This window comes from Ambystoma mexicanum, chromosome 1q (assembly GCF_040938575.1).
Source record: "Ambystoma mexicanum isolate Mex_15411 chromosome 1q, UKY_AmexF1_1, whole genome shotgun sequence".
In the NCBI taxonomy this organism is placed as follows: domain Eukaryota; kingdom Metazoa; phylum Chordata; class Amphibia; order Caudata; family Ambystomatidae; genus Ambystoma; species Ambystoma mexicanum.
Genome location: NC_090922.1, coordinates 1,448,651,499 through 1,448,672,979, shown reverse-complemented (window position 1 = coordinate 1,448,672,979; position 21,481 = coordinate 1,448,651,499).

The window sequence follows — 21,481 nt, the reverse complement described above, 5'->3', positions numbered from 1 at the left end:
CTCTCCCTCAAATTGGAAGATCTGTACCTCCTCCTCAAACTGAGTCTGTTTGGGTCTTTTGTTTCTCCTACCCCCCCTCTGCTCCTTAGGAGGCAGACTTTCTGGGGCAAGAGATTTTGTTTCCGGTTCCTGGGTTTCCAGGGGCTGTTTACAAGTGAGGAAGGAAGCTTCCTCCAAGGCTTTACACCCCCCTTCCCTTTGTGCCTCCTCCCTGGGAACCGGTGAGTTATCGGGTGCTGCCCCGTCATTGTTCTGGAGCACCAAGTCCAGAGTTGGGTGCGTTCTGCGCCGGCATGCCGATCTGAGGGTTCTGCTGAGCCCTCAGTATGTGACCCAGATCCCGCGCCATGTTTTGAACCTGCCGCTCTAACTGGGAAGCCCGCTCAGGCTGATACGGGGCCCTGTTTTCTCCCCTGGGCTGATCCCGGGAAGGGTAGCTATCCCTTCTTTGGTAGTACCCCTGGTTGGGAAGATTTGGATACCCCTCCACCCTTGGCCTCCCCTCTCCCGGATTCGGTTGACTGGGCTCAGGGAATTGGGGAAAGAAGGTGGAGGATTTTGGGGCTGGAAGTTGGGTGGATACCTGGGTAAAAAGTTCTGCCCAGGATTTGGAGAATTTCTGCCCTCCGGTGGGAAGTTAGGAGGGAAGTTCCCTGGGTTAGGTGCTTGGCTGGATCCCCCCCCTTGGGCTGGAGGAGTCCACACATAACCCAGGATGGGTCGACTTCCCTTGTAACGGGGACTTACATAGTCAGGAGAGCGAGGGACCCCATTTGTGGGACTACCTCCTTGACTCCCTGTTTGTGACTGGCCCGAGGACCTTCTGGGCCTAGCATTATTAGGTGCAGGTAGGTTTTTAGGCCTTTACCTCTGCCACCTTGGCAGCAGCAGGGGTGTTGTTGGCTTTGGGGTTTTTGGGCGCATTATTTTTATTTTCTATTGGCTTCTGCACCTCATAGATCCGGGTCGCCTGTTCAATGACCCAGTCTAAAGATCTTTTCTCGTGAAAACCCCTCACAAGCTGGGTCATTATGTATTTGGGCAAGGCATGGAAAAACGTATTAATAAATTCTCTGCTTTCCGTGCGCACCCTTCTTGTGGTCTGTGCAAAAGCACGCTTTAACTCCTGCACAAATTCTTGTGGGGCCTGATCCTCCCCACATTGTAAATTGTAGGCTGCCTTGCGAGCCTCTTGGGGATTTCTGTGAACAGAAAAATGTTTTAATATGGCCGCCCTATAGGTGGACCACCTGGAATGATTTTGGTCCTCCAGCCCTGCAAAGAAACTGGAGTACTCTGGGGAGAATGTCCACTTTACATATTGGATACAGCTTTGGCTGTCCTTCAAATGAAAAGTATCCATCATTTGATCATAGAGCTCCAAGTGTTCCCAAACAGAGTACTTGGCGTTCTTATGATAAGGCGTGATGACACTCCTGATTGCCTTAATCTGTTTCAATGGGTCCTTAATCAAGGCCCTTTTTGCCTTATTGGCCTTTTTGGTTCGGGTAGCCCTTGTCCATTCGTCCTCTGACTCAGAGGCACTGCTCCCAGAGGTTCCTGTCTGATCTTCCAGGTTTACCCAGATTCTGCGAGCCTGGGAATGGCTGGCAGAATGTGGAGACCTGGTCTCCTGTGTCCTGTACCGCTCAGAGGAGTCTTCAGATCCCTCCTTGCTGCCAGGATTTGATGGGTACCCCCCCCCACTGACCTAACTGGGCAGAGGTTTTCAGGATGCCCTTAATGGGCCTACTCTCCTGGGGTTCTCCACTAAATTGCACTGTGCTTGGGTGCCCATACCCGGATGCCCGCCCATCCATTCCTGGGAGGTACTGGCCTATGAGCCCCATGCTTCTGGCTGGATAGTAATCTGCCATCCCTGTGGCCCGGTGCTCATGTGCGCCAGGGGACATGGGGGTGGCAGAGTCCAGGGACTGAGAGAGATAATGGCCTCTGGTACTAGGGCTCCTGAGGTTATGCTCAGGAGTTTCCCTTTCCCAGCGAACCTGGTCTCTATCCGCCCCTGCTCCCTGTTGCAATGCAAGAGCCTGCGCCTTCAGTTCCTCAGTTAAGGCCTTACTAGACTCTATCAGTCTCTCCTGCATCGCTACCTGTTGTTGGAGCCTATCATTGTGCTGGCAGAGAGCCTCATTCTCTCTCTGCGTTTCCTGATTGGTCCTGGAGCACTGGGCCAGTCTTTGCTGCAGGAGGGCTACCTCCTGAGCTGTGTCCCTATTGGCCTGCTCCTTTCTTGCCAGAGCATCCTCCACCTTCCTGGTGTGCTCTAACAAGTTATGGTGTTCTTTTTGGAGGTCACCCAGTCCCTGGAGGGCCAGGTGATTTTCTTCCATTTTCCTTTTTAAGTGGCAGACTTCCTGGCCTAAGGTATCCCTTTCCTGACTAAGAGCCTGCATCTGTGCCGCCAGGTCGTCCCTTTGCCTTTGGAAGGCACCAGCTTTCTGGCGCTCCTGGTCAAACTCTGCCTGGGTATCCAGGTCTTTCAAAATCAGTTTATTGCTCTCTGCCTTCCCCCTATCTAGGTGGCTTTGCAGGGTGACTACCTGCTCAGCACATGCCCTATTGAAGTCTAACTGTTGCTCCAGCTTTTTCTGGCTCTGCAATAGGGAGTCCAAACCTTCTTGGTACTCCTTCTGCAAGGCCAGAAATCTGGTATCCTGGTCAGCCTTTTCCTGTTGCAGGATGTCCATATCCCTCTTTATTTTAATGATGTGCTGTCTACTCTCATTTTCTGACTCCTGGCTCCCCTGCAGCCTCTGCTCAGAAGAGACCAGGTCAGATTGGACCTTCTCTAACGCCATCTGTCGCTTATTCGCCAGGTCTTGGCTTTCAGTACATTTATCCTGCATGTCTCCCATATATAGGTACAGGTATGCCGCTATCCTAACCATCTTGTCTTGTTCATCCTTAGCTTTAGGAGCCATGTATAGTTCACTCAGGGCCACATGTAGGGGACCCTGGTCTCTCCATGTATCTGACCCTGTTTCCGTGATCTGGGGTGCGATTGCTTGCAACCAGACCGTCTGGTCCTGATGAGTCCACTCACCTCTCACAAATAGCTTATGTAAGAAGTGCTCTCGGGCTATTTTCATGTCTACTAAGGTCGTCATTCTAGAGATTTGAGTTCCTTCCTGACTTACAGAAGTTTGTATTTTATTTTTGCAAAACAGACCTTTTCCTTAGAGCGTTCCTTTGAGGAGTGCTTTACAGCGTAACACAGCGTGGTGATCCGACCGGATATGTGTATCTGGTCAGCTGGCACACTGTATTAATCTGCACAAGTGATAGATCTAACCCAAACGTCCCGCTCGAGCCCCCAATTTGTAAGAGGATTCAATTCAACACTACAGCTAAGTCAATGCCTAGTCTGGGATACTGAATGGAAACCCTTATTAATATATCTTTATGTCCAGTTCATGCGTTCTGGATGACTACCCCTATATAACACCCCTCTCTTGGAATCCCCCTGACCCTACTGAGCCAAGAAGTAGTTCTGTTTTGCAAGTTTAGAGGTTTATTTGATAATTTAAACTATATATATATATATCACACTTTATAATAAATTAATAATTGAATATCACACTTAATCTGAGCAGTAATCAATAATGGATAGTCCGGCACTAGCACACTTCTTTATAATCAATGATGAGTGGTTATAGGATGGATAAGATAGCAACAATACTTTGATGGTTTCAAATGGATGCAATGTGGAATGAAATGCAGTACAGAAAATAACTTGATAGGATTTCAGCAAAAGACAATGTCATCACTTTCTTGGACAATTCACCCCCCCTTTTATGCAATGCATGGAAATGGAAGGAAAGCACACAGTTCTCAGAAATGCAATCAAATGTAATTCAGTTCACCCCAGCAAGCTTAGACTGCAGATGTTTGAAACACAGGCCCAAAATGCTTTTATATGTGCTGGCAATGAAGTGAAAAATATGCTAAAATGCTTTTAATTCCCTCAAGAGGTTCAGGGTGAGTGGTATCTAGTTAATATTAGTCCAGGCTCACTCTAGCAATGATTCAGGGATGGTTCTTAAGAGGCAAACAAATTTTTAGCAAGGAAAGCAAGGAAACTGCTGTTTTCACACGTGGAGAAATTTGCAAATCGCGGCAAAATTCGCGAGTGCGTTTTTCGCGATTGCGGCAAAAGTTTATGGAATAGGAATGCGTTTCTAGATTCGTTGAAAAGCCAAGATACCCAGCTTTCAGAGGAAAGTTACTGCAAGTCTCTAAGACAAACGGTCACGGAGATATGAGCGATATGGTAAAGGTCGTTTTTCAGATTTGAAATTTTAAAGTTCAAAGTGACAATTGACAGCTAGCAACTAGAAATGACAGGTGACAGCTTTACAAAATGACAGGTGACAGCTAGCAGGCAGTTCTACTTAGATTAAAATAGATTGAATTATATTATTTTAACTAAGAGATTGGTTCTGCACAGTTCTGCTAGGTACTCACAATATATTTAGAAATAGAATGGGCCTCGCCACTGATCTGGTCAGGTTTTAGACTGGACTCTGGTCTGGTCTCGGCACTTCACAGTGATCTGGGTCAGCTCTCTGGTTCTGCTAACAGTGGTCTGGGTCAGCTCTCTCTGGAGATTGATGGATTTGAAATCTGGATCTCTGGATTTGGTATGGTCCGGCAGCATGCACCGCAGCAAATGGAATTGAATGTCTCTATCTGTCCTGACTGTCTGCTTTTATGTGTTTTGAAAGTGGGTGGAAAGGCTAGCTTCCTAGACCCTACCCCTCTCCACTTGTCATTGGCCACTTCATCCTCTTCCCCTTGATTGGGGGAATGAAATGCAGTGTCATCATGATGAGGTCTGTTTATGATACAGAGAACCCACCCCTGTCAAATTACACACAATCTATATTTTGACCCAAAAGACATATTTGCACAGGTACCCATTTGTTTAAAATTACATGCACCCATCACATATCACAGGAGGTATACCCTGTCCAAATCTGATCTTCCTTAGAGCTTGCATTGAGAAATGGCAACATATTTCACTTTTTGGTCAGGTTACCAATATCAGATTCTTACTCAAATTTACCCAAATGTGTGCAAGGCATGCAGGCATTAATTGATGAAGTATCAGACTTTTAACATGCATACATTTTAAGTAATACCCTCTTAACTGCTAGCTTGCCCCAGATCATGCCACCGGTTCTAAAAACCTCTTAAAATGTGGGCAGAAAAATCACAAGAATTATGGTATCATTTAAATAATTATGACAAGTCCGTACTATGAGTTATTCATCTTTTTCTAAAACCATATTCTGGCTACAGGGGTGTGTCTTTTCAGGTCACATGGTACAGAAACCAGTCTTTCCACTTTCTTCAAGCTCAGCCTCTGTCTCCAGTTTCTCCCCCTCCCAGTTTCTGCCAAGCCAGCTTGCTCTCACATGCAGTGCTCCTCCCCTTTCCTTCCAGGAGGAAGCCACATTTACGACTCCCACCAATAAAACATTTGCCTGAGTCAGGACAGGGCTTTGTTCAATTTCCTGCAGAACCCAGGTAATTCAATCAGAGAAGTGTCAGATCCCTTTTGGTGGGAGCAGCAAAAGGCAGCTAGGCCTGGGAACACAGCAGTTGTGCAAGTCTCAACTCCTGTCGGGGGTAGCTGGTGGGCAGAATTCAGTTCTTTAAGCCAGGCCCCAGCTAATGTCACTTTTAGTTACCCAGTTTTCTGCATTCAAATAAAACTAACCATTTTTACATATGCAGCTAGAATTCTGATTCTAAGTTTAAAACTATGACATTTAAACAATTGCAACCTATGTGACACTCAAAAGTAGGTCACTCATTTCTTTTAAACATTTAGATTTTTAGTGTCTTTCAGTCCAAATTTACTTAAACTGCTGAAATCCACAGCTCAGCCAGTCTTGTTATAAACCTTCAAGTCACTTCAGAATATAACTTTACATTGTAACCACCTCTCAGTAAGTCTTTCTTTGGCCTGCTTTGGGTTCATTTATTCAGTTTTACATAAAAAGAGAAAATAGTCTGGTGTTGTTTTAAAACGCCGGCTTTCTGAAAGTGGTGAGTACTGGTAATGCACCCATTTTTGGGATTTAAGAAAATGAATTCCCCACAATTCTAGGTTGCTTTTGGCAATCAGCATTGCCATTCCCAATGGTTTCAGGCTACTGTGTGGGTAGTCCAATGGTGGTTTTAGGCAGTGCCCTTCTGTGCCCATAACATCAGCAAAATGGGTGGCAGCCTATTCTTCATGCACTTCCCTGGGCATTTTCTGGGAATCTCTGGCCATCATGATGTTTTCCATGTCAGTACTGCACAGTTTTGAGGTAGGGCTTGGATGCGTGGATAAAAACATCCCACAGTGTATTTTGGGACTGTGCGGGAAGTTTCACACGCGATTGAGCAGGGTACGTGTATTTTGGGGGTGCGCGGGAAGTTTCACACGTGATAGGCCTCGGGCTAGCGGGGTACCACTCACCGTCTGCATGTAGAAGAACGCGTAGCCAACACCCACCTGCTGTGAAGTATTAGCGTGTGAACCCTAACGCCTGGAAAACACACGCACCGCGCCCCACGGAAAGCATGTACAGAGCTATGGAAATCCACGTGGGATCTTCAAGCCCTGCCAGGGCAACGCCTGTGCGCGATACGTCACAGACGCGCTTACGCGCTAAGGGCCTTTCCTCGAATTACACGCTGACGTGCAATTTTTTCACGTGGCAAATCACTCCATATCAAGCTGGCCACGCGAAAACACACGGAAGACCACGCTCCTGCCCAAAAGGCCGAATCACTGCCCCCCAGAGCCCCGAGCACGCTCCCACCTGCCAACCTGCTGCTGCCTGACTGCCTGCTGCCCTCGTGCCCTGCCATTTGGTGCCTGCACATCAGCCATCTGCAGGGGTCCAGTTGCGGTGCCCACCCCTGCTGGAACAGAAGACTCCCGACTGGGATACCATCACTCCACAGCCAGGCCCCAGGACCCAGTTGCCCACCCACGCCTGCCTCGGGGGTCGCCATGTCGGGGCAAACACCATCTGAGACCCCTGGCGTCCCCCAGCCAGAGGGCAGAGGGCCACCAGCTTCAGTCAGAAGGAAGTTGGTGTCCTGGTGGAGCTTGTCCTGGGGCATTATGATGCCCTCTTCGGATCATCACGCGCCGACAAGGAAGGACGGGACAGGGTCTGGGACGAATTTGTGGTTGCCATCAACGTGGAGGGGGTGGCAACCCGCAACATCAAGCAAGTCAAGAAGCGTTGGGAGGACTTGAGGTCCAGGACCCTCATAAAGGCCTGGCGCCTCGTGGAGGGGGGCCGGGGCAGCATGAGTACCATCCAGATGAGGGTCCTGGAACGCGTCTCCCAGCGCTCCATGCCCAGATCCTTAAGAGGCAGACCTGTCTGGAGTCGAGCGGTAAGTGGCCAAGCATTGCTGTGTGAGACAGGGCATGTTGCAGTGTGCTGGTTGTCTGATACTTGCCTGTATGTGTGACATAGGCCATGTAGGCATGTGTGTGTGCAGGGACATCATGGTCATGCATGTGAGACCAGTAATGTGTGAACCACACGGTTGGTGCATGTGTTTAAATGCAACATGGGGAGCCCTATGCGGAATGGACACATGAGTACATGCCAGTCTCTGTTCCTGGACATGGATGGGGGTGAGGGATGGGTGCTGATGCCATGTACATGTATGGTGTCCATGTCTGTGTGTATGACCTGCGTGTCTGTGACTTTTGAATGCCATGGATGCATGACACATGTCTGTGACAATGTTCAGATTCACTGATGCAGCCTAGTTATCCTTGCATCCACTGTGTCTGGGGTGTACGAGGCCAGATGGTTGAAACTACGGTGAAGTGTGTGCATGTGATAGGCATGACCCATGATGCATGTGAGTTCCAAAACACCATGTATGTTTCAAGAGTCCCTTGGACATGTATGCAAATGTCCATAGCATGCACCATGCCTGTTACAGCATGTGTTTTGCCTGCACCGACCCATGTGTTGTGGAGGGACATGATGGAAGTGATCTTTGACAGTGCCACTCATCTGCTATTGCTTCCTGTCTAGGGGACCATTGTACAGTACCCTGATGCTTGTGTTCTATGTCTCCCTCTACACAGCGCCAAGTGAAGAAGAGGGTGGAGACGGCCCTGCGGAGCAAAGCGGCGGGGATGCCCCCACGGCTGCAGCGGAAGGGGTGGGTGAGCCCCCAAAGGGGCTTGCAACGGCGGAAAACGGTGTGGAGCCATCCAGGTTGGTGATTTCCACAGAGGAGGAGGAGGCCGCTAGTGAGCCGCACATGGGGCCTGGTGGGGGCATCCCTGCTGGTGCAAATGCTGCAGTCTAGGGGCAGGGGCAGGAGGCAGCACAGGTTGTCGTGGAGGGGCCTGTGCATGTCACTGTCCCTGACACTGTGGCTGCACCACCATGCACCAGCAGGGATGCCCCACCCCAGGTCCATCCGCAGGTAGGGGGGATGTCCATGTCATCTGACTCCCCTCCACCTGCGGACGAGGGGACCCCTGGCCATATGGAGAAGGTCCTGATTGGTGTCACGTTGCGCACGCGTGACATTCGTGATGACGTGCGTGCTTCCCGGGGGAGCACACACGTCATCACGAAGAACACCGCGCCAACGTGGCCCAGTTGGGAGCGGCCATGGTCGGGGGTTTCGTACATGTGTCGGCCACTCTGGCGACCCTCTCCTCCTCTGTGGAGGCTATGCGCTAGTCGTTCTCCATGCCGTCTTCCGGCCCAGATGCCACCAGGGCCCCCTGTGGACTTTCCCCGACCAACGCAGCCAACTCGGTGGGGATCCCATCCCTGCCACAGTCGGGAGTCGGAGGTCCAGCAGGGGTGGACACACCAGCAACTGCACCCCAGCAGATGGAGGATGTGACGGCGTCATCGGGCAGGGCACGTGCACAATGGCATCGGTGGATTCCATCAGCCTGGATGCCGTCGTGCTGGCAGAGGCAGTTGCGTCGGAGGCAGCGGCAGGCTCGACGTGGGAGGCATAATGGCTCTGGGCCATCAACATCAGGGGGGCAGGCATCTGCCGGAGGGCAGGAGAACCCTGGAATGGGAGTGTCTTCTGTGTAGGAGCGGTTGGGCCAGCAGATAGGTGCGGAGCGGCGGTGGGCAGAGGAGGAATGGCTCACAATGGTCAGGGCGGAGAACTCCATGCGGAGGGCGCTGAGGCTGGCTGAGTGCCTCGAGGGTATTTGCAGGGAGTTGGAGCTGGACACCGCATTATCCCTGCGAGACCTCGGGGCCAGGGAACATGCCCACCTCCAAGCCATTGAACAGGAGTTCGATGATGCCCTGGCCCATGACATAAGCCAGTGAGCCGTCGGACTAGCCCGCCACCTTTGTATATAGTTATTTAGGTTTAGGTTTCATTTCTTTAGTATTAGGATTTGGAGTCCACGGACTTTGCTCCACTTTTTGTATATAGTTGTTTTTTAGATAGGGTTCTTGGTAGGTTTCATTTGCTTTTGGGATAATGGACCCTTCAGACTTTGGTTTTCAATTTTCAGGACATGTATATACTTTCTTTTAGTCATACTCACATGCACTAATGTTTTTTTATGCTTTCCAGCTTTGGATTTCTTTTTCTTATTTCAAATATTATTTCTTCATTTGCATGTGTGCTTTTCATTTTGACATTTGTTATACTTTTTAATACATTTCTTTATTCAACATTATTGGTGTGATGTACAGGGATGATTTTGGTGCATGTCTCCATGAGCATTGGCACAGTCATGTGTTGCAACTGTGTGGCTCTGTAGGACATTTGCTGATGGGCATGCTGGTTCTTTTCAGACTATCATGGAATGGGTGATTTACTAGGGAGTGGGTGCAGTGGTTCGTTGGGTGTTTGCACTGGGGGGTGGAGGGGTGGGATTTGGTTTGACATTAGGGCCATGGGTCTGTATAGTCATGTCGTGGTGTTTGGGGGACATGAGTGGGGGCCTGCTGGCAGGTGCCCCACACTGCTGGGGGATGGGAGTGCAGGGGGACATGAGTGGGACATGAGTGGGGGCCTGCTGGCAGGTGTCCCACACTGCTGGGGGTGGGGGTGCAAGGGTACATGAGTGGGACATGAGTGGGGGCCTGCTGGCAGGTGCCCCACACTTCTGGGGGGTGGGGGTGCAAGGGGACATGAGTGGGGGCCTGCTGGCAGGTGCCCCACACTGCTGGGGGTGGGGGTGCAGGGGGACATGAGTGGGACATGAGTGGGGGCCTGCTGGCAGGTGCCCCACGCTGCTGGGGGGTGGGGGTGCAAGGGGACATGAGTTGGTGATCAGTATTGCAAGGAGACATGTGCCTTTGCTGGGGGGCATGCCCATGTTGGGTGGGCTGCCTGTGGGACATGACCAGGGGTGTAGGGTAGTCCCCTGTGGTGTGGGCTGCCTGCAGGGGCCGTGGAGGGTGTACAGGGAACACCTGGGAGGACCCACAATGCCAAATCACGTGTAGGACTCCCCGGCACCTCCGAAATACACGTTGTCACGACTCGCTCCCTTCGCTCCCGTTCCCGCCACTTGGGGGCATGTTTTGGGGTTTATTCCCTACTGGACATTTCCTTCGAATCTAATGCTACAGTGCTGTGATGAATTGGGAGCGCTAAAACCTTATTTTCCAAGTTACTTCCCTTCTGGATCAATGCCAGGTTTTTGGCAGCCAGCATGCTTCTTTAATCTAATGACTAAGATTGCCAGAATGCCTGGCTCACTGCTTCATCTCCTCCCTTGCAGGACAAGGTTGGGTGGAGGATAGGCAACACCTGTGGCTGCAGGTGCAGCAAGCGGCACACCTGAGGGGTGTGCTCATTAAGCAGCTTTAAAAGCCTCAGTTTGCTTCAGTCCAGCGCTGGTCATTGTTGCAGTGTTCCTGTTGTGACTGGTCCCGTGTTCCTGGTTCTTAGCTTTGCGCCTAGTTCCTAGTTTCTGTTTCTTGTTCCTCGACCCTGGATTTCTAATTTATGTGCTTAATTGATTTCTGTTTTCTAGATTTCCCTTTCTGTCTTCCTCTGTCTGCAGGCAGCCTTTCTCAGTGCTTTCCCCTTTGATGCAGCCCAATTTGCCTGTGTTCTCTTTTTCTTTGATGTTGTCATTTGCTACTGAAAAAGTTGATGCTTTAGACTTTCCCTTTATAGATTTAGCTTCCTGCCTTTATTCCTTGGAGGGGTGGGAGAAGTTTGCCTTTTGTAATATCGTTTTCCCTGCTCCTGCTCCTTACTTTCTATTGGAATCCATTCCATGTTTTCCCTTGCACTTCTGCATTTATTTCCATTGATTATTAGGTGTGGTGTGCTGTTGTAGCTAGCTCCTGTGTGAATGCCTTTGTGTTCCTCACTATTCTATAATCACAATTCTTACTTGCCCCTTGTCTTGAGTCTTATGTATTTAGTTATCCTCCACCCATTGCTGTTATAGCCTTCTGGGTCCCTGTTTGATCAACAGGGTTCGTGGGCTTACTGACATTCTAGTGGTATTTCCAGTCCTCGTGAGTACTGTTTTTAAGTTCTTTATTTCAATATCATCAAGAGTGTCATCTCACAGATCCTGTCCTTGCTTGCCCTCTCCGTGGGTTTAGCGCTGTCAGCATCTGTAATAGCATAGTGGGTAAGGAGTTTGCCGACTTTCCTTTCAGTCATAAGGAAGTTCTAAGTGCTTACCCCACATCCCTTTTCATATATTTGTATTATTGTTTCACTCTATCTGCACTCCTGGGTTTTAGTATACACGAGTCTTGGTTCTTGTGTGCACGTTGTTCGATTCAAGGTTATTCACTGTGCGATTTTGGGCACATTTCCCTTGCCATATTCGCTGCCTTTGTACTCACCTGATTAATCCTGACAGAATGACCAGCCCTAAATTCCCATTGAATATGGCAAGTTTAAGAAAGAAAGGCAGCAAGGCCTCTAACAAGTTTGTACAGAAAGCTTCCCCTACATTTTCCTGTGACAATCAAATCACGAGTCCTGACTTAAATGAACTCCTTGTCACGAATGGGCATTTACGTGCAGAGTATTTTTCCCACAGGATGGCACATCTTACATTGCCTGATCCTAGTTCTGTCTTTTGTTCTGATCCAGATTCTATGTCAGCACAAGCCTTAGCAGCAGAAAACAACACTATGTTAGACTTATTATACAAGAGTACCTCTGTTGTTGAACCCCATGATTCCAGTTGTGCTTCACCTCAGATTGAACAGTTTCATGATACAAACATAAAGAATGGAGGGGTTCCTTGCATAACTTCTGTTTTCTACCCTCAGTCTAAAGCATACTCCTTTGCACAAGTACATACTGTAGTCCCTAATGCCAAGAGGTCTAATGTCAATAGTTTGCTTAAGGGAAACACAGACCAAGTTGGTAAGAGAAAGTATAAATCACAGAACCTGCAAGCAGTAGATGACAATGTACAATCGGTGCATATCCAGATTGCTAGTGCAGGATCCAGCCCTGATGCCACCATGCCTCCCCCTGTGCCTACTGTTAGTGATGTACAGTTAATGCAGGGCATGCTAAGAGCTAAGCTTGAGGAGTTAAGACAAGAATTCATTTCTTTACAAGAGGAGAATAAAACCTTGCACTCTTTACTGCATACACCTCAGACTTTATCCGTTGATGTTGATGAAGTGAACACTGTTCAGCCCCTGAGTGCAGAGACTTTGGTAAACCATATTTGTCAATATGTTAGATCTACTGGGAGTGAAAGTCTTTCTTCTAGCACAGTGCTTAATCTGGGCACAGTTTCTGACAATTGTTCTGCTGTTTGTCAGGGATTGCAGTTAGCTGAAGATTTACAAGCCACTCCTTTACCTAAGATTTCCTGTGTAGCAGTTTGTCATAACTCTGAGCTTGAACACATACCAGCTTCTGATTTCCAAACACAATCCACAATGGTGGCATACACAGAATCAGTCACTACTGTAGGCTTAGGTTCTGCTCTTGATCTAGCTGCTGAGACTGAAGTAGACGTTCAAGTTGATGTGGAAAACTATGCTACCCCTGTGTTCGCTCTTCCTTCTGCCAATTTTGGTCACAACGAACATTCAGAGACAGTACAGATTTCAGGTTTTGATGGACTCATTCCACAGTATACTGAACCAAAAACCTGGAAGGCGATTCCTGAACTGTTGATTGTTAATCTGCCACTTTCAGAAGCTAAAACAGAGGAATGGACAATTGACGAAATCCTGATTAACAGAGACTTTACTATGGTGATTCCTCTGGTTGATATTGACTTCTACAAAGGAAGAGACTCTGTGCCATCCACTAAGGAGAGGGACTGCAGGGGTACAGCTCAGTCTTTGGTTACTGGTGCCAAGGAGTCAACTGCCCTAAAGGTGTTTTCCATTCCTGAGCCACAAATGTGTCTGTCGACTTTTGGGACTTCAGTCTGTCCTCCTACAACCATTGACTCTTCTATTATCCAGTCCACAGCTCTGCAGTCATCTTTGGCACACGTGTCTTCAATCAATGAACAACTGCCATGTCTGCCATTCACTCAAGAGCCTTCACCATGTAGGTGGTCAGTGCCAAAGACCTTGACAAGTTTGTCTTCAGCTAACGAAATGGCCCCAGCTTGCATGCCTTCAGCCTCAGAATTTCCTCTGGCATGCCTGTCTTCGGCTACAGTGACTCATCCAGCAGATTATCCTTCAGCCATGGAGCCTCCGGTAGTACATTCTAAGTGCATGTCTTCGGTCCCAGAGCCTACTGCTAGTTTGGCTTCAGTTCATGAGAGACCTGTATCCTGCTCAGCCCCGCTGCCAATATCGGAGGTGTACCCGTCTACACTGTCAGATCCTGCTGCATATTCTTCTGCTCCAGAGATTCCTCCTGAATCCCAACCATTTATTACCGATGAAGGTCCAGCCTGCCCTTTGTATGCTTCAGGGGGATCACCAGATTGCCTGCCTTTTACACAAGACGATTCTCCCAACTGCTTGACTGTAGCATCAGAGCTTCCCGAATATGCAACATCTGAGTCTGAAACTTCTGCCAGGTCTCAGTTCAGAAACATCAAGCTGGATCATGACTCGGGAGAGCCTTACATGCGAGGCCATTGGACTTGCCTGGAGTATTACGAGAGGGAGACGGATACCAACCGCTACGGCCCAGTCACCGAACAAGTAGCCGACCAGGATAGCGGGCTGGGTGGTTAGCATCTGGGGCCCGGTTCGGATCAGCCGCTTGACAGCTTTTTTGTTGCCGGATCACACATGAGCCTAAGGGAGGGGACGGGCACGGCCCTCCAGCAGCAGCCCCAGTTGGGTGCTAGTAGCCAAAGGAAGGGAATGACTGCTGCAGTTCAAGATGTGCCTGTTGTTGCTCCTGCTGCGAGTGTGCCTGATGTACTAAGTACTGCGTCTATCACTCCTATCAGTATGCCAAACGTCCCTGCTGTTGTATCCCACGTGCAACAATGTGGCTACACGACTGTCACCGGGAGTGCCAGCCTCGAACAACCCATAGGACTTCCAGGCCTCCAAGGCATGGAACATATGCAGTCAAACCTTAGTCACTTTCAACCACAAGCCTTTTCCCAGATGGATGACAGAAAAAGATCCGAACTTCTACCTCGGCCGCCACCTTCTTTTGCTGAACATAAACATTTCCTGAAACCTGCAGTTTCCTCACCTCCTGCTTGTCCACTCTCGGCAGAAAGACTAACAGGGCTTCTATCATTATCTAAGGCATGTTGCAGCTGCCTGCCTCCCTCCTCAAAGACTTATAAGTGTCCACTCCCAGTGACTGAGCTTCCTGGACCTTCCAACTCTGCTTGAGGTCCTGCAAGTCCTTCATGCCTTTCTTCGAACCATGAGTCTCTTCCTCACCAGAAGCCTGCCTATGACTCTTCTAGACTGCAGCCTGATTCTATTAATTCCAGTCCATCTGCTTTTGCCCACAGGCCACCGTTTCCATCAGTGCCACCTCCAAAGACAAAGCGCTCCTATCATGGAAGGAAGATGTTTTGTGCGGGTGACGGTCGCCTGGAGACGGCCGTGGGAGGCGGTATACTGTCACGACTCGCTCCCTTCGCTCCCGTTCCCGCCACTTGGGGGCATGTTTTGGGGTTTATTCCCTACTGGACATTTCCTCTGAACCTAATGCTACAGTGCTGTGATGAATTGGGAGCGCTAAAACCTTATTTTCCAAGTTACTTCCCTTCCAGATCCATTCCAGGTTTTTGGCAGCCAGCATGCTTCTTTAATCTAATGACTATGCTTCCCAGAATGCCTGGCTCACTGCTTCATCTCCTCCCTTGCAGGACAAGGTTGGGTGGGAGGATAGGCAACACCTGTGGCTGCAGGTGCAGCAAGCGGCACACCTGAGGGGTGTGCTCGTTAAGCAGCTTTAAAAGCCTCAGTTTGCTTCAGTCCAGTGCTGGTCATTGTTGCAGTGTTCCTGTTGTGACTGGTCCCTTGTTCCTGGTTCTTAGCTTTGCGCCTAGTTCCTAGTTTCTGTTTCTTGTTCCTCTACCCTGGATTTCTAATTTATGTGCTTAATTGATTTCTGCTTTCTAGATTTCCCTTTCTGTCTTCCTCTGTCTGCAGGCAGCCTTTCTCAGTGCTTTCCCCTTTGATGCAGCCCAATTTGCCTGTGTTCTCTTTTTCTTTGATGTTGTCATTTGCTACTGAAAAAGTTGATGCTTTAGTCTTTCCCTTTATAGATTTAGCTTCCTGCCTTTATTCCTTGGAGGGGTGGGAGAAGTTTGCCTTTTGTAATATCGTTTTCCCTGCTCCTGCTCCTTACTTTCTATTGGAATCCATTCCATGTTTTCCCTTGCACTTCTGCATTTATTTCCATTGATTATTAGGTGTGGTGTGCTGTTGTAGCTAGCTCCTGTGTGAATGCCTTTGTTTTCCTCACTATTCTATAATCACAATTCTTACTTGCCCCTTGTCTTGAGTCTTATGTATTTAGTTATCCTCCACCCATTGCTGTTATAGCCTTCTGGGTCCCTGTTTGATCAACAGGGCTCGTGGGCTTATTGACATTCTAGTGGTATTTCCAATCCTCGTGAGTACTGTTTTTAAGTTCTTTATTTCAATATCATCAAGAGTGTCAGCTCACAGATCCTGTCCTTGCTTGCCCTCTACGTTGGTTTAGCGCTGTCAGTTCCTGTAATAGCATAGTGGGTAAGGAGTTTGCCGACTTTCCTTTCAGTCATAAGGAGGTTCTAATTGCTTACCTCACATCCCTTTTCATATATTTGTATTATTGTTTCACTCTATCTGCACTCCTGGGTTTTAGTATACATGAGTCTTGGTTCTTGTGTGCACGTTGTTCGATTCAAGGTTATTCACTGTGCGATTTTGGGCACATTTCCCTTGCCATATTCGCTGCCTTTGTACTCACCTGATTAATCCTGACACACGTACCCTGCTTAAATCGCGTGGTAAACTTCCCGCGCACCCCTGAAATACACGTACCCTGCTGGAATCGCGTGTGAAACTTCCCGCGCATCCCTGAAATACACGTACCATGGTGAAATCGTGTGTGAAACTTATCGCGCACCCCTGTAATACACGTACCCCGCTCTCACATGGCCAATCGTGTGTGAAACTTCCCGCGAACCCCAGTAAGACACGTACCCTACTGAAATTGCGTGTGTAACTTCCCGCGCACCCCTCAAATACACATATCCTGCTGAAATCACGTGTGAAACTTCCCGCGCACCCCTGTAATACACGTACCCCGCTCGCACAGGGCCAATCGCGTGTGAAACATCCCGCAAACCCCAGTAATACACTTACCCTGCTGAAATCGCATGTGAAACTTCCCGTGCACCCATGATATACACGTACTCCGCTCGCGCAGGGCCAATCGCGTGTGAAACTTCCCGCAAACCCCAGTAATACAAGTACCCTGCTGAAATCGCGTGTGAAACTTCCGCGCACCCCTGAAATACACGTACCCTGCTGGAATCGCGTGTGAAACTTCCCGCGCATCCCTGAAATACACGTACCATGGTGAAATCGTGTGTGAAACTTATCGCGCACCCCTGTAATACACGTACCCCGCTCTCACATGGCCAATCGTGTGTGAAACTTCCCGCGAACCCCAGTAAGACACGTACCCTACTGAAATTGCGTGTGTAACTTCCCGCGCACCCCTCAAATACACATATCCTGCTGAAATCACGTGTGAAACTTCCCGCGCACCCCTGTAATACACGTACCCCGCTCGCACAGGGCCAATCGCGTGTGAAACATCCCGCAAACCCCAGTAATACACTTACCCTGCTGAAATCGCATGTGAAACTTCCCGTGCACCCATGATATACACGTACTCCGCTCGCGCAGGGCCAATCGCGTGTGAAACTTCCCGCAAACCCCAGTAATACAAGTACCCTGCTGAAATCGCGTGTGAAACTTCCGCGCACCCCTGAAATACACGTACCCTGCTGGAATCGCGTGTGAAACTTCCCGCGCATCCCTGAAATAAATCGCGTGTGAAACTTCCGGCGCACCGCTGAAATACCCGTACCCTGCTGAAATCGCGTGTGAAACTTCCCGCGCACCCCTGTAATACAAGTACCTCGCTCGCACAGGCCCAATCGCGTGTGAAACGTCCCGCGAACCCCAGTAATACACGTACCCCGCTTGCCGTGCTGGTACAGGGTTAGCGCAGCCCTTTGCACTAGATTGGGGATTTTGATGGCTTTTCCCTGCTCGAGGGGCATTCTTGGGGGCGTAACTGACGCTGCTGCAGGGTCGCTGCGCCACTGTGCGCCACGGCTGGTTTTGGTAGCTGAAATCCATGAATACGCTGTGCGCGGAAATGGATTTTAGCGCACGCGGCTGGCGCAGAGATTCGCTCGCGCACACTGTGCGCCAGCCGCGTGCGCCACTTGTGCGCTAAATTCTATGAATTACCCCCTATGTCTACTAACATATGCTCAGAAGTTATTTCTCTTTCTCAATCATCTTTTGTTACTCGTAAACTTGTAAACTATGGTGACTCGTAAGTGTGTCAGCTATGGTAGCTATTACCTCTTCCCCTTCACACATTTCTTCACACACACTAGATCTATATGACCTTAAATGTAATCTGGACAGGATATCTGCCAGTTTATTATGTGCTCCTGGAACATATTTCAAATGAAAATCATACCCTTGCATAGGTAGACTCAATCTGGAAATTCTCGGTGTTGCCCTCATCAATTCTTTAACTGTCAGAATCTCTACCAAGGGTGTTCTGATCTGTACGCACAAAGTGTCGCCCCATCCATATTTCCCAAAATACTCTACACCTCATGTGCATGTCAATAGTTTCCGTTTAATCAGTGAATATCTGTTCTTGCAATCCATAATTGCCCTCAATGCACTGCAAATAATCCTTACCTTGTCTTCCCTTTCTTGACACAATATGGTACCCAAAACTTTCATATTGTATTGTATTGTTTATTTATAAAGCGCTTAGACACAGGGGGGGTATCATCTAGCCACCATGGATGTCACAGCGCTATATACTTCCTTCAGCCATGACCTAGCAATTAGAGCACTAGATCAGACTTAAAAGTATGTTTCTGCATCATACAGATAACATGTAGAAATGTTAGAGTTTTCTGAAATTCACACTTGAAAACAACATGTTTCTATTTGCAGACAATTACTATGCCCAAATGCAAGGAGCAGCTATGGGGCCCAAATATGCCCCTTCACTAGCCAATTTATTTATTGCAGAATTTGAACAGACGCATGCACTATATAACAACCCATTTCTGGATAACATCATCATGTGGAGGTATTACATAGGCGACATCCTGATTATATGCCAAGGTTCTGAAGAACAATTTGAACAATACACACAGTATTTGAATTCCAATATGTTTGGGATTCAATTGACATGACATTGCAATAATTCTTGCATAGATTTTTTATATCTTCACATTTACATTGCTGAAGGGAAAATAGAAACCAGAACGTTTCGTAAAGTAACAGGAGTAAATTCCACACTGTTTGCTGAAAGCTGCCATTGCAGGTCCACGATTAACAACATACCAGCTGGAGAATAGATTCAAAGAGATAGCATACTCGACAAATGTAGTCGTAAAATCTTATAACAAAATGCGATTCAAACAAAGGGCTTCCAAGCTACAAATGCAATCCAAACGGAACACGGCATCGGAAAAGATAGATATCATAACACAATATTCAAATGATAGTGATGAACTTTTTTGAATTGTCCAACGACATTGGAATATGTGATTGGCTCACAAAAATAAAAGGATTCCACGAATGTGGCACATGCAACGTGCAAATATGCACACAAAGACTGTCAGGAAATCTGAGAAAGGAATGGTGCTGTAATCCAAATTAAGGATCACATCAACTGTAAAACCACCTTTGTGGTGTATGCCATTATTTGTGTTTATGAGAGAATTTATGTGGGCAGCACGATCAGACAGTTACGGGGATGAGTTAGGGAGCACATGCAAACTTACATAACCAGGACAACTAGCTCCCTTAGGCCACCCACTTGCAGGAATGCCACCAAATGGCAAACAAGAATGACCTAAGATTCATAGGTCTCATGCAGGCACAATGTGGTAAAAGAAGATGCGATCTCACACTTAAACTCAGAAGAATGGAAGCAAAATGTATACGTCTTCTAAGATGTGTTAAACATGCACTTAATGCTGAACATAAGATGAATGTTTTTTTCTAAAAATAGACTCATGATGGTAACATCTTCCGGAATACAGAAGGGAGCACAAGTGTGGGGTAGTCATATAGGACTGCACCAGTGCAACTATCCGGACCAAATTGCTAATCCAACCGGACCCATATTTTAGAAATCCAAAATGTATTTATAATACAGTCTATGACCATCAGTCATGCCAATGAATGCTTAACAAACCAGAACAGCAGCGGGTCAACCCTTAGCACATGGGCACAGACAACTGTACAACTGACTAATCGCTATTGGCTATCTACCATGCACTGTACCCCATAATAGACAAGTGCCAAGGCTGACAATATTATAATTACAATAACATAGAATAGTATGACCATCAGCCACGCTAATGACAGGATGACTCACTGGCACTATAGCGAGGGAATTCATGCAAATATTATTTGCTTATAAGAATGTATGTGTTTCCCAGTCCTTCTGCCAGTTCTATTGTTATTTCCATTATTATATCGAACCAGTGCAAATATTTGGTTCCCTTTGCAACCAAATGTGTCACATCATGACACTGTGATGTAACACACATTGACGTCAATATCAAATGAGTAAGAGCAAGTGTAATGGATGATACATTACATTGAACCTGGGCATTTCGAACATTACCGAGCATACCATAGTATGACCATCAGTCACGGCAATGACAGCATGACTAACTGGCACTGTAGTGGGGGAATTACGAGTTCACGGCCACAGACCTATGTCCAAATTCCGGACAATATTGTCCTTACATTATGATCCATACCTCATATTAAATGAACGGCTTTTTAAAAAAAACGTTCTTTATTGATTTTCAAACAACAAACGTACAGCTGCAACAGGTCACCTTCAGCCCCAACTCTCCCCATAGCCCCCTCCCCCAACTCACAACACTACAAACAGGAGTATGCATGTATCATCTGATCACCAATAGCACTCATCAGAAAGTAATAATGTTCCGTCCAGATCACCACCAAGATTAGGACAAAGGGGCCTGGGCGTCTCAGGCATGTGCACTTACTCACAGACCGGGGAGAAGGGAGGAGTCTGCGCTGATGTGGACATATCAGCCATGTATTGTCTCAGAGGAGGCCAATAGTCAAAGGGGCGGCTAGTAACTGGGACAGTGGAGGCGTATCTGGTCTCTCTCTGCTCGGATGAGTTCATGAGTTCCAGCCATGCTGAGAAGGTGGGCGGATTGGGTCTCCCCCATTTTTTACCCACCAGGTACCTAGCCAGTAAAGAGGCCATACTTAGTAGATTCTTTTCAGTGCGGGTACCACCCTCTATCAGTGCCACTAGCCAGAGTTCTGGGGAGTAAATCCGTGGTGAGGGCAGCATAGCAATCATCGGCTCTTCAACACTGGACCAAAAGGGCCTAATGCGTAAACAGAGCCAATCGACATGGAAAAAATCTGTGTCCAGCGTCCCGCATCTTTTACATTTGGAAAATCTCTCTGGAAAAAACTTACTGAGGACGATAGGGGAGTAATAGGCATTGTGAATGAATTTGAACTGGATCAGCCTGTATCAGCAGTTTAGGGATATGTATCAGGTTTGTATGCTAATGGATTTCCATTGGTTCTCGCTCAGAGGTTCTCTAAAGGTGGTTCCCCATGTGCGTTTATGCCTTTGGTTCACAATCTTTCTCCCACTTCTGATCAATTTATAAATAGTGGAAACAGGTTTCAGTGAAGACGTCGGCCGTGCAATAGAACACAGTGCCGGGTGCCGGGACGGGGTTCGAGGGAACTCCCTCCAGGCATCT